Source organism: Cherax quadricarinatus, chromosome 50 (assembly GCF_038502225.1).
Source record: "Cherax quadricarinatus isolate ZL_2023a chromosome 50, ASM3850222v1, whole genome shotgun sequence".
NCBI classification, from domain to species: Eukaryota; Metazoa; Arthropoda; class Malacostraca; order Decapoda; family Parastacidae; genus Cherax; species Cherax quadricarinatus.
In genome coordinates, this window is record NC_091341.1 from 31526066 (window position 1) to 31537063 (window position 10998).

The 10998-nt window shown below is 44.5% G+C and overlaps 1 protein-coding gene across 1 annotated transcript in view; it reads left to right on the plus strand.

The window, feature by feature from the left end:
* The window catches only part of LOC128695504 (zinc finger protein 271), an 88337-nt gene that overhangs the window by 58300 nt on the left and 19039 nt on the right, over nt 1-10998 (plus strand). The window lies entirely within an intron of this gene.

Consider the following 10998-nt stretch of genomic DNA (forward strand, 5'->3'; position numbering starts at 1 on the left):
GATATGAGAGAATACATCTATGTGGTATGCGTGCACCACATAAAACAGATCCTGCAGCACACTGTGTATAATGAGAGAAAAAAAATGAAATCATGATTTTTCGATTAAAACAGCAACTTTGCAGTGTTTTTTCGTATGTTTTTTATAGTTGTATTTGCGATTTCTTGGTCTCATTTGATAGAATGGAAGACATATTACAGAAATAGAGATGATTTTGATTGGTTTTAGAATTGGAAATGGCTTGAAAATGAGCTCAAAGTAGCGGAAATGTTAAATTTTTGCCGATATTCAAGAGTAAACAAACGACCTCACACATCTAATACACGTCAGCTGGTGGGTCTAATATACATTCACAAATATGGTGATGATATTTATACTATTATTACAGTATTGCATAAGAGTAAATCTTCTATTTTTTGGTGTGAATAAAAATTCATTATGTGAATAAAGAATCAAAATGGAATTTATTTGTAAAGCCTCAAAACATAACTAATGAACAGAAGAAATGTTAGTTTAGTGCCAGGAATGCCTACATTGTTCATTCTGGACCCTATTTTGAAATTGGAATATTTTGAACTTTGTGTTAAATTGGCCAAATTAACAATTTCCGATCACTTTATTTTGTAGTTGAAACAGTTGACTTGGCGATTTCTTGTGCTCAATCGATAGAATAGAAGTAATACTAGTGAAATAGCTAAGAATTTGGTTGATTGGAATAATGTAATTGGCCTAAAATGGGAGTCAAAGTCGGCAAAATCGCTGATTCGTAAATATCGCTGACACATCAAAATTCGCGAGAGCATAATTTCGTCAATTTTCCACCAAATTTCGTACTTTTTGTTTTATTACCTTCACAAAAAGATTCTCTACGATTTCATAAGAAAAAATAACAAATTTTTTTTTTTTAAATTCTTGGACACTGGTGCGTGACTCCAGATTTGGGCCTTGGACCCTGAAAGGGTTAAATAATTCAGGTGCTATTTTTTTTAGCTTTAGAATATTTACTTTGTTTTATACTTAATTCTAACTATAGATTAATTACAAATCTTATGATTACAAGCATTGATCCTGATACCAACCTCTTATTTAATGACTTAAATGAACCAAACAGTTACTGTAATTACTACACAGTAGAACAATCAAAGTCACTCTTCAGAGCCAACAACAACATAACTGTCTTTAACTACAATATCAGATCTTTTAAGCAAGCATTACGATGACCTCATAGCATTACTAAATTCCTTGCATGCCAATATGTCCATCATTACACTAACTGAAACCTGGCTAAAGCCTGATTCTACTGATGTCTATGCCATTCCTGGTTACACAGCCATACACAACTGTAGGCCAGACCAACAAGGGGGTGGCACAGCTATATACTACTCAGACCAACTAGAATGTATCACTAATACTTGCACAAGGGATGAACATGGGGAATATATAATAGCTAAATTCAAATCCAAATATCTACAAAAACCTCTCACAGTGATAAACATCTACAGAGTTCCACAATCAAGCATTAGCCGATTTAGTCAAAACCTAGGAAGTATGATAACTGATGCACGCATGAACAAAGATCACTTACTACTCTCAGGTGACTTCAATATAAATCTCCTGCAAGACCAGGACCCACACGTTACTGAATTCACAAACACAATGAGTAACTGCATGTTGCTACCAACAGTAACAAAACCTACAAGAGTTACAGAGACTAGTGTTTCCCTACTTGACCACATCTGGACCAACACCACATCTCCTTTAAAATCAGGCATAATCACAGATAATACCACAGACCACTACCCTACTTTCCTCATAACAACTCTTGGTAAAGTTGTTAACGCTCTCGCTTCACACGGTGAGGGCCTGGGTTCGATTCCCAGCCAGAGTAGAAACATTGGACGTGTTTCTTTCCACCTGTTGTCTATGTTCCCCATCAGTAAAATGGGTACCTGGGTGTAAGTCGACTGGTGTGGGTCGCATCCTGGGACACTGACCTAAGGAGGCCTGGTCACAGACCGGGCCGCGGGGGCGTTGACCCCCGGAACTCTCTCCAGATAAACTCCAGATAAACACTACTAGTCACTTTCAGACTTCACAATGAGGCAGCCATTAATAACTTCACAACAGCAGTAACAAACATTGACTGGCACACTGAGCTAGAAATCTATACAGATATTGACGAATGTATTAATAATTTTCTAAAAAAGACCCAATGCCTCTATAACAAGCACTGCCCTAAAAAAACTAAACAGATAACAGCTAAGAGACTGAACAGTCCCTGGCTAACACCCAGCATTCTCAAATCCATAAATACAAAACACCTATATGAAAAACAGTACAGAATGGGTCACATAACCAGAGACCAAACAAAACGTTACTCGTCAATCCTAACCAGCCTGATAAGAAGGGCAAAAAAATTGTATTATGAGAACAGATTATCCAACTTACGAGGTGATATAAAAAAGACCTGGAAAACCCTATCAGAAATTCTAGGAACAAAAAAGATATCACGAAATAGCGAAATTAAATTAGCAAAATCAGACGAACCCCAACTCCCACCAACAGAAACAGCAAACAGACTCAATGATTTCTTCTCCACTATAAGAAAAAACCTTGCCAATAAAATCCCAAGCTCAGATACCCCACCAAATGACTACCTCACTGGCAACTACCCGAACACACTGTTCCTAGCTCCGACTAACCCATACGAAGTCTCCCTTATTATCAACACACTAAAAAACAAGACAGGAGATTTAAATACCTTACCACCCTTTATATACAAAAAAGTGTCACAAGCGCTATCACCAATCATTGCAACACTCTTTAACAAATCCATTGAATCCTCTACCTTCCCTACAGTTCTCAAAATAGCAAGGGTCACCCCGATCCATAAAGGAGGAGACCAGAGTTGAATAACTATAGGCCAATATTCAACTTACACCCTCTCTCAAAAATCTTCGAGAAATTAATTCATAAACGAATCTACTCCTACCTCATCTCCCAAAACATACTCAACCCTTGCCAATTTGGATTCAGGCCTAATAAAAATACTAATGATGCTATTATACACATGCTAGAACATATATACACTGCAATAGAGAAAAAAGAAGTCCCATTTGGGATCTTCATTGACTTACGTAAAGCTTTTGATACAGTTGACTATGACGTGCTCCACATAAAATTGTCACACTATGGTATAAGAGGGCACTCCCTTAACGACCTCAAGTCATACCTCAGCAACAGAAGCCAATATGTGTACACAAATTGGGCAAACTCTTCCACACAACCAATTACAGTTGGTGTCCCACAGGGAAGTGTCCTTGGCCCTCTTCTCTTTCTCCTATACATAAATGACTTACGAAATGCTTCGCAATTACTCAAACCCACACTATTTGCAGATGACACACCCTCTTCAAGGGGGGCTCCTTGGCGTGGTGAAGAGGCTCTTGGTCTGAGGAATTAGACCTGTTGGTTTTCTTCCTCAGACCGAACCTAATTAACCCCCAATCTCCCCTCCCCTATCCCATCCTCCCTATCCTCCCCTTTTTCCTTTCCTCCTCCTCCTCCCCACCCCTCCCTTTTGCCCTTCCTCTTTTCGGCCTTTGGGATTTCTCCCACAGGCGCGCTAGTTCCTAGGTAGGGGAAAGGATACCGGGGTCCATCCCATTCCATTGAGGTTCTTGGCGGTGGCGTAGTTTGCCGTGGAATCTGGATCGCCTGGGGATGTCCCGATCCCTCTCCGGTATCCCGGAGTAGCTTTGGGTGTCTTTCGGGCGATGGGTGTATCTCTGGAAGCCACCTTTCGGATTCCGGGGGTGGTGGTCGAAGGAGGTATGCTTTGTGGCGGATATCCGGCCGCCCTCTCTTTTATCCACCGAGGTAGCTCGGCAGATGTGAGGTTGCTATCCCGGATTGTTAGTTTACTAGCATGATGGGTAGGGTATGGCACGGGTTCCATGCTGCATCTGCGCTACTTGCGGTGCTGAGGTCCTCTTGGGCGCAGAGGGAGATTTCTGGCCCTTTCATTCCTCCTAGGAACTATCCCTCCCCGGTCCCCCTTTTTTTTATTGTTTTTTTTATTTTTATTTTCTTTTCTTCTTTTTTTTCTTAAAAACAAAAAGAAAGAAGTAACCTAACCATGGCAGCCCTAGTCCATGAACCTCCTACCCCCGGGCCCCTTCTTGATACCGCACCCCGTTCTGACCCCGCCTCGTCTTTGGACCACTCTTCAGACACACCTCATGCCTCTGTACCTCTTGCCAGTGCTGTTTCCTCACCCGCTTCAGGTACTGAGGCCTCGACTGACTCCTTCGATTTATCGGACCTTTGCTCTCCTCTGACTATGCTTCCGGCCTCTCCCTCTACGGTGCGGCAATTTTCAAATCGCCGACCCGTTCCACGTCGGACCAACTCTGGTCCCACGCCTAAATGCCAACGACAATTACCTGCTGATGATACTTCTCCACCTTCTCGTTCTTCTCAGAAACGATCGACACGTCCTTCACTACCTTTCCACGCTCAGTTTCAGACTGAACAATGGACTAAATTCTTCACTTTACGAACGACTTCCTCTACTGCCTATCTTTCTGACCACAGTATTGGCAAGGCACTCCTACGCCATGTTGGTAAAGATATTTCTTTTCATGCTCTTAAGAGCGGTACGCGCATCATCACCGTACAGAATGCTACCCAGGCTCATGAGCTCTCTCGTCTTTGCCATGTCGATACTGTTCCTGTCACTCTTGAAAAACATCATTCCCTCAATTCTTGTAGTGGTACCGTCATTCTGCCCCATACCATAGTTCAACAAAATTTCCAGACATGTTGCACTGACATTCTTGAACAGCTGGAACTCCAAGATCTCCCAATCCTCAAGGTAGACACTTACGTTCTTCCTGCCCGCGGGCGGAGACGATACCCTAGCAATGTGGCTCATTTAACTTTTGACAGCCGAGAACTCCCATCCTCAGTTTATATAGCAGGACATCTGTTACAAGTCCGAAAGGTGATCCCTACACCGCAACAGTGTAGAAATTGCTGGCGATTTGGCCATCCAGCGAAATATTGCAGATCTATCTCCGAATGCCCAGTCTGTGGTGCCGATGACCATTCTCATACGTCTTGCAATCGATCTCCCTCTTGCCTTAACTGTCATGAGGCTCACCCTTCGTACTCTCGCCATTGTCAAGTCTATTTAAACGAGCGGGAAATCCGTTACCTCAAAGAGACAGAAGGTCTCCCTTATGCCATGGCAGTTTCTCATCTCCGCCTCCAAGGGAGACTCCCATGTGTTTCTTATTCCCGTGTTTCAAAACGTCCCCCCACTTCTGGTATCCCATCTTCTACACCCACCTCTGTGGCTACCTCTCCCATAGTCACTCCTGTATCTAATCCTTTTGCTGTCCTCGGCTCAGACGTCCCTACTTCAACGCCTCAGTCTGATCTCGCTTCTTTGTGTTCTTTCTCACAAGCCTCAGTAACGACGAGATCTCGTATGACACCTCCTCCCAATCGTCCCTCTACTTCTCAAAAGTCAAAAAAAGGTTCGTTAACACCTCCTGCCTATCTTCCACCTCCTCATTTTACCCTCCCTGTCTCTGTCCCTGGTTCTCCCCCTCTCACTGGCTCTGTTACAAATGTAGAGGTTCACCCTCCTCCTCGTACTGTACCTTCCTCCCCTGTTCCCTCCCAGGTTTCTTCCTCTTCTGCCACCTCCCAGGTTCCTGCCTCTTCTGTTCCCTGCCACGCTTCTCCAGTTCCCTCCACCCTTTCGCCCCCCCCCTACCTCGGTACAGTCCAATACAGTTCCAATCTTTACTCATCCTCCCCCTACCATTCCCAATATTGTCTCCCATACGACATCTCTGAATTCCGAAACACTTGAAGCAATCTCTGAATATATTGCAGAGACCAAACCATCAATGGACACTGATCCACCTTCCGCTCTTTCTCTCTCCTCTGCTCCATCTGCGCAACTCCTTTCTTCACAGCGCACCATTCCTTCGCTGCTTGAACGTTTTCCACTGCCTCCGCATGTGGACTTTTCTAACCCTTCTAGTCCGTAGGAACCCTTACCTGCGGATTTCAAGTATCTTTATCATTGCCAATCATGGCCTATTTACAGTGGAATATACGCGGCCTCAGGGGTAATCGGGGTGAGCTTCAGATGTTACTCTCCCAGTTTGCCCCTGTTGGTGTTTGCTTACAGGAACCAAAATTACACTCTGCTGTTATTTCTCACATCTCAGGCTATAATTTATTGTATTCTTCAGATCCTTTTCCTGATGGGACCTTTAATGAAAGTGCCCTTCTTCTCCGCACTGATATTCCGTACCATCAGCTATTTGTTCATACTTCGCTGCATTACACAGCAGCCCGTATCCACTTACATAGGTGGTATACGCTCTGTTCTTTATATCTCTCTCCTTCTCGGGCATTATCTATTCTGGATTTTGCCTTCCTTGTTTCGTCATTACCGCCACCGATTCTGTTACTTGGTGATTTTAATGCCCACCATTTCCTCTGGGGGGGGTCTCACTGTGATTCCCGTGGAATTCAGTTAGAGGCTTTTCTTGCCACCCACCCCCTCCATGTTTTAAATACAGGTACTCACACCCATTTTGATCCTCGGACTCATACTCTCTCTTGCATCGATCTCTCAGTCTGCTCTTCCTCCGCCGCATTAGACTTCACTTGGTCTGTTCTCCCGGACTTACATGACAGTGATCATTTCCCAATCATTCTTTCTTCCCCTTCATATTCGCCACCTCTTTGCACCCCACGCTGGCAATTTAATCGGGCAAATTGGAACCTTTACTCACACCTAACTGTTTTTAAAGAGGTTCCTTCTTCGTCCTCCATCGATGAGCTTTTACACCTCTTCTCGTCCTCCGTTTTCACCGCAGCTTCTCATTCTATACCCCAAACTTCGGGCAGGCATTCTCAGAAATGCGTGCCTTGGTGGTCTCCTGCTTGTGCTCGTGCAGTACGTTTGAAACGCGCTGCATGGGGCAGGTACCGGTACAATAGAACCACAGAGTGACTCCTTGATTTTAAACAGAAGCGTGCGATTGCTTGCCGTGTCATCCGTGACGCTAAACGCACTTGCTGGCGAGATTATGTCTCCACCATCACCTCTGCTTCCTCTATGAGTGCAGTCTGGAAAAAAGTACAAAAACTGAGTCGTAAATATTCTCCTGACCCGGCTCCTGTTCTGCAGGTTGCCGGTGTTGATATAGCAAACCCACTAGATGTTGCCAATGAAATTGGCAATCATCAGGTCCGTATTTCTCAGGGACTCCATCTATGCCCCTCATTTCTTTCCTCAAAGTCTGCCAGAGAGTTAGCACCCTTGGACTTTTCTTCTCTCAGAGAAGAACAGTATAATGTGCCTTTTACTCTTCAAGAACTGGAGGCAACACTCTCAGCTTGTCGATCATCGGCAGCTGGGCCCGACGACATTCATATTCGTATGCTACAGCATTTACATCAGTCAGCCCTTGCAGTCCTATTACGCCTTTACAATCTTATTTGGCCACAAGGAGTTCTTCCACAGCTGTGGAAATCCGCCATTGTTCTCCCTTTCCGCAAACCAGGCACTATGGGACATGAAACCTCCCACTATCGTCCCATTGCTCTTACCAGTGCAGTTTGCAAAGTAATGGAACGCCTAGTAAATAGACGTTTAGTGTGGTATTTAGAGACACACAACAGTCTCTCCACTCGTCAATATGGCTTTCGTAAGGGACGTTCTACCATAGACCCCTTACTACGCTTGGATACGTATGTTCGTAATGCCTTTGCGAATAACCACTCAGTTATTGCCATATTTTTTGACCTTGAGAAGGCATATGACACAACTTGGAGGTATAATATTTTAGCCCAAGCCCACTCCTTAGGCCTTCGAGGCAATCTACCATCCTTCCTTAAGAACTTTTTAACTGACAGGCGTTTCCGTGTTCGGGTTAATAATGTGCTCTCCCTGGACTTTATCCAAGCTGAAGGTGTCCCCCAGGGATGTGTTCTGAGCACAACACTTTTTCTCCTTGCTATTAATGATTTGGCCTCTAGTCTTCCATCAAATATTTGGTCATCACTCTATGTTGATGACTTCGCTATTGCCTGTGCAGGCGCTGACTGTCACCTCATTACAGTTTCTCTCCAACATGCAGTCGACCGTGTTTCCAATTGGGCCACCACACGTGGGTTTAAATTTTCCAGCACTAAAACCCACCAAATCACTTTCACTAGACGCTCTGTCATCTCCGATCATCCTTTGTACCTCTATGGCTCCCGTATCTCTGAACGTGATACAGTCAAGTTTCTAGGCCTCCTCTTTGATCGTAGGTTATCCTGAAAAACTCACATTACCTCTCTGAAGGCAACTTGTCACAGCCGGCTGAACTTTCTTAAAACCCTTGCTCATCTTTCATGGGGAGCTGATCGTCGAACCCTCCTTCGCCTACATTCCACCCTTATTTTATCGAAACTTGATTATGGTGACCAGATCTATTCAGCGGCATCTCCTGCTACTCTCTCTAGCCTTAACCCCATTCATCACCAAGGATTACGTTTATGCCTTGGTGCTTTTCGCTCTTCCCCTGTCGAGAGCCTCTATGCAGAAGCGAACGTTCCATCCTTATCCGATCGCCGTGATGCCCATTGCCTGCGCTACTATGTACGCTCTCATGATCTCCGCAATCCTTCCATTTATAGAATGGTCACTGATATTAGTAGACATTCTTTATTTGTTCGCCGCCCCTGTTTACTCTGTCCCTTCTCTCTTCGCCTTCATTCGCTCTTGTCTTCTCTTCAACTACCACCTTTCTATGTACATGTAGCATCTCACTTTTCCCTACCCCCCTGGGAAGTTCCAGCTGTTCGAGTCTGTTCTTTCTCCCTCCCTTGCTCGAAAGCCCAACTGTCTACGGTCGCTTCCCGCTCTCTTTTTCTTGACCACTTTCACTCTCATTCTCATGCCATTGCTGTGTACACAGATGGCTCTAAGTCTTCTGACGGCGTAGGATTCGCAGCAGTGTTTCCGGACAGCGTCGTACAAGGGCATTTACTATCTTCGGCTAGTATTTTTACTGCTGAATTATATGCCATCCTTACAGCACTTATCCGTATTGCATCTATGCCTGTGTCATCATTTGTGGTTGTCTCAGACTCCCTTAGTGCTTTACAGGCTATACAAAAATTTGATACACCTCACCCCTTAGTCCTCCGTATCCAACTTTGGCTACGCCACATCTTTACCAAGCATAAAGATATTGTTTTTTGTTGGGTCCCTGGTCATGTTGACGTACAGGGCAACGAACAGGCAGACACTGCTGCGCGGTCAGCAGTACATGACCTACCAGTTTCTTATAGAGGTATTCCATTTACGGACTATTTTACTGCAATATCTTCCCACCTTCACACCCGTTGGCAACAACGTTGGTCTACTATGCTCGGCAACAAACTTCAATCTATTAAACCGAGTATAGGTTACTGGCCGTCTTCGTATCACCAGTGTCGAGGTTGGGAGACTACTCTCTCCCGTCTTCGCATTGGCCATACTCGTCTTACTCATGGATATCTCATGGAGAGGCGTCTTGCTCCTCTCTGTGAGAATTGCCAAGCTCCATTATCAGTCAGCCACATTCTGTTGGACTGCCCACTTTATCAACGAGCACGCAGAATTTACCTCTGTCGTCGTCTTCGCTCCGCTGCTCTCTCTTTACCTTCCCTTCTCGCTGATGGACCCACCTTTCATCCGGACTCTCTCATTGACTTTTTGACAACAACTGACTGACTTCACAAAATCTGATACCTTCAGCCCTTTCTACTTCAATCTCTTGCTACCCTCTACCCCCGTACTATCCCCTGCCCCGCTGTTTTCTGTAACCTGCTGATCATCCCCCCTCCCTTCTGCCATCCAATTCCCTTGCTTCCTTCCCTACCCTGCAGCGCTGTATAGCCCTTGTGGCTTAGCGCTTCTTTTTGATTATAATAATAATAATAATACGTGTATTAATACGTCGGAAACATTTGCTGGTAAGATGTATATATATATGACTGAAACAGTCATAGGGTTAATATGATGGAACCAATACCGAAGGGGTTAACAACCTTGTTGTAGGGATGGAACTTGGTTGTTAAGTGAGGAATGCCTGTATTACATTCCAAATTGTTGCTGTTCTTGTTTTATTTTTTTTATTAACACATCAGCCAATTCCCACCAAGGCAGGGTGGCCCGATAAAGAAAAACTTTCACCATTCACTCCATCACTGTCTTGCCAGAGGGGTGCTTTACACTACAGTTTTGAAACTGCAACATTAACACCCCTCCTTCAGAGTGCAGACACTGTACTTCCCATCTCCAGGACTCGAGTCCGGCCCGCCGGTTTCCCTGAATCCCTTCATAAATATTACTTTGTTCAAACTTCAACAGCACGTCAAGTATTAAAAAACATTTGCTTCCATTCCCTCTTACCAAATACACTCACGCATGCTTGCTGGAAGTCCAAGCCCCTCACACACAAAACCTTTACCCCCTCCAACCTTTCCTAGGCTGACCCCTACCCCGCCTTCCCTCCACTACAGATTTATACACTCTCGAAGTCATTCTGTTTTGTTCCATTCTCTCTACATGGCCGAACCACCTCAACAACCCCTCCTCAGCCCTCTGAATAATAGTTGTGGTAATCCTGCACCTCCTAATTTCCAAACTATGAATTCTCTGCATTATATTCGCACCACACATTGCCCTCAGACGCGACATCTCCACTGCCTCCAGCCTTCCCCTCGCTGCAACATTCATCACCCATGCTTAACACCCACATAGGAGTGTTGGTATAACTATACTCTCATACATTCCCCTCTTTGCTTCCATGGACAAAGTTCTTTGTCTCCACAGACTCCTAAGTACACCAGTCACCCTTTTTCCCTCATCAATTCTGTGATTCACCTTGTCCTTCATAGACCCATCTGCTGACAAGTCCACTCCTAAATATC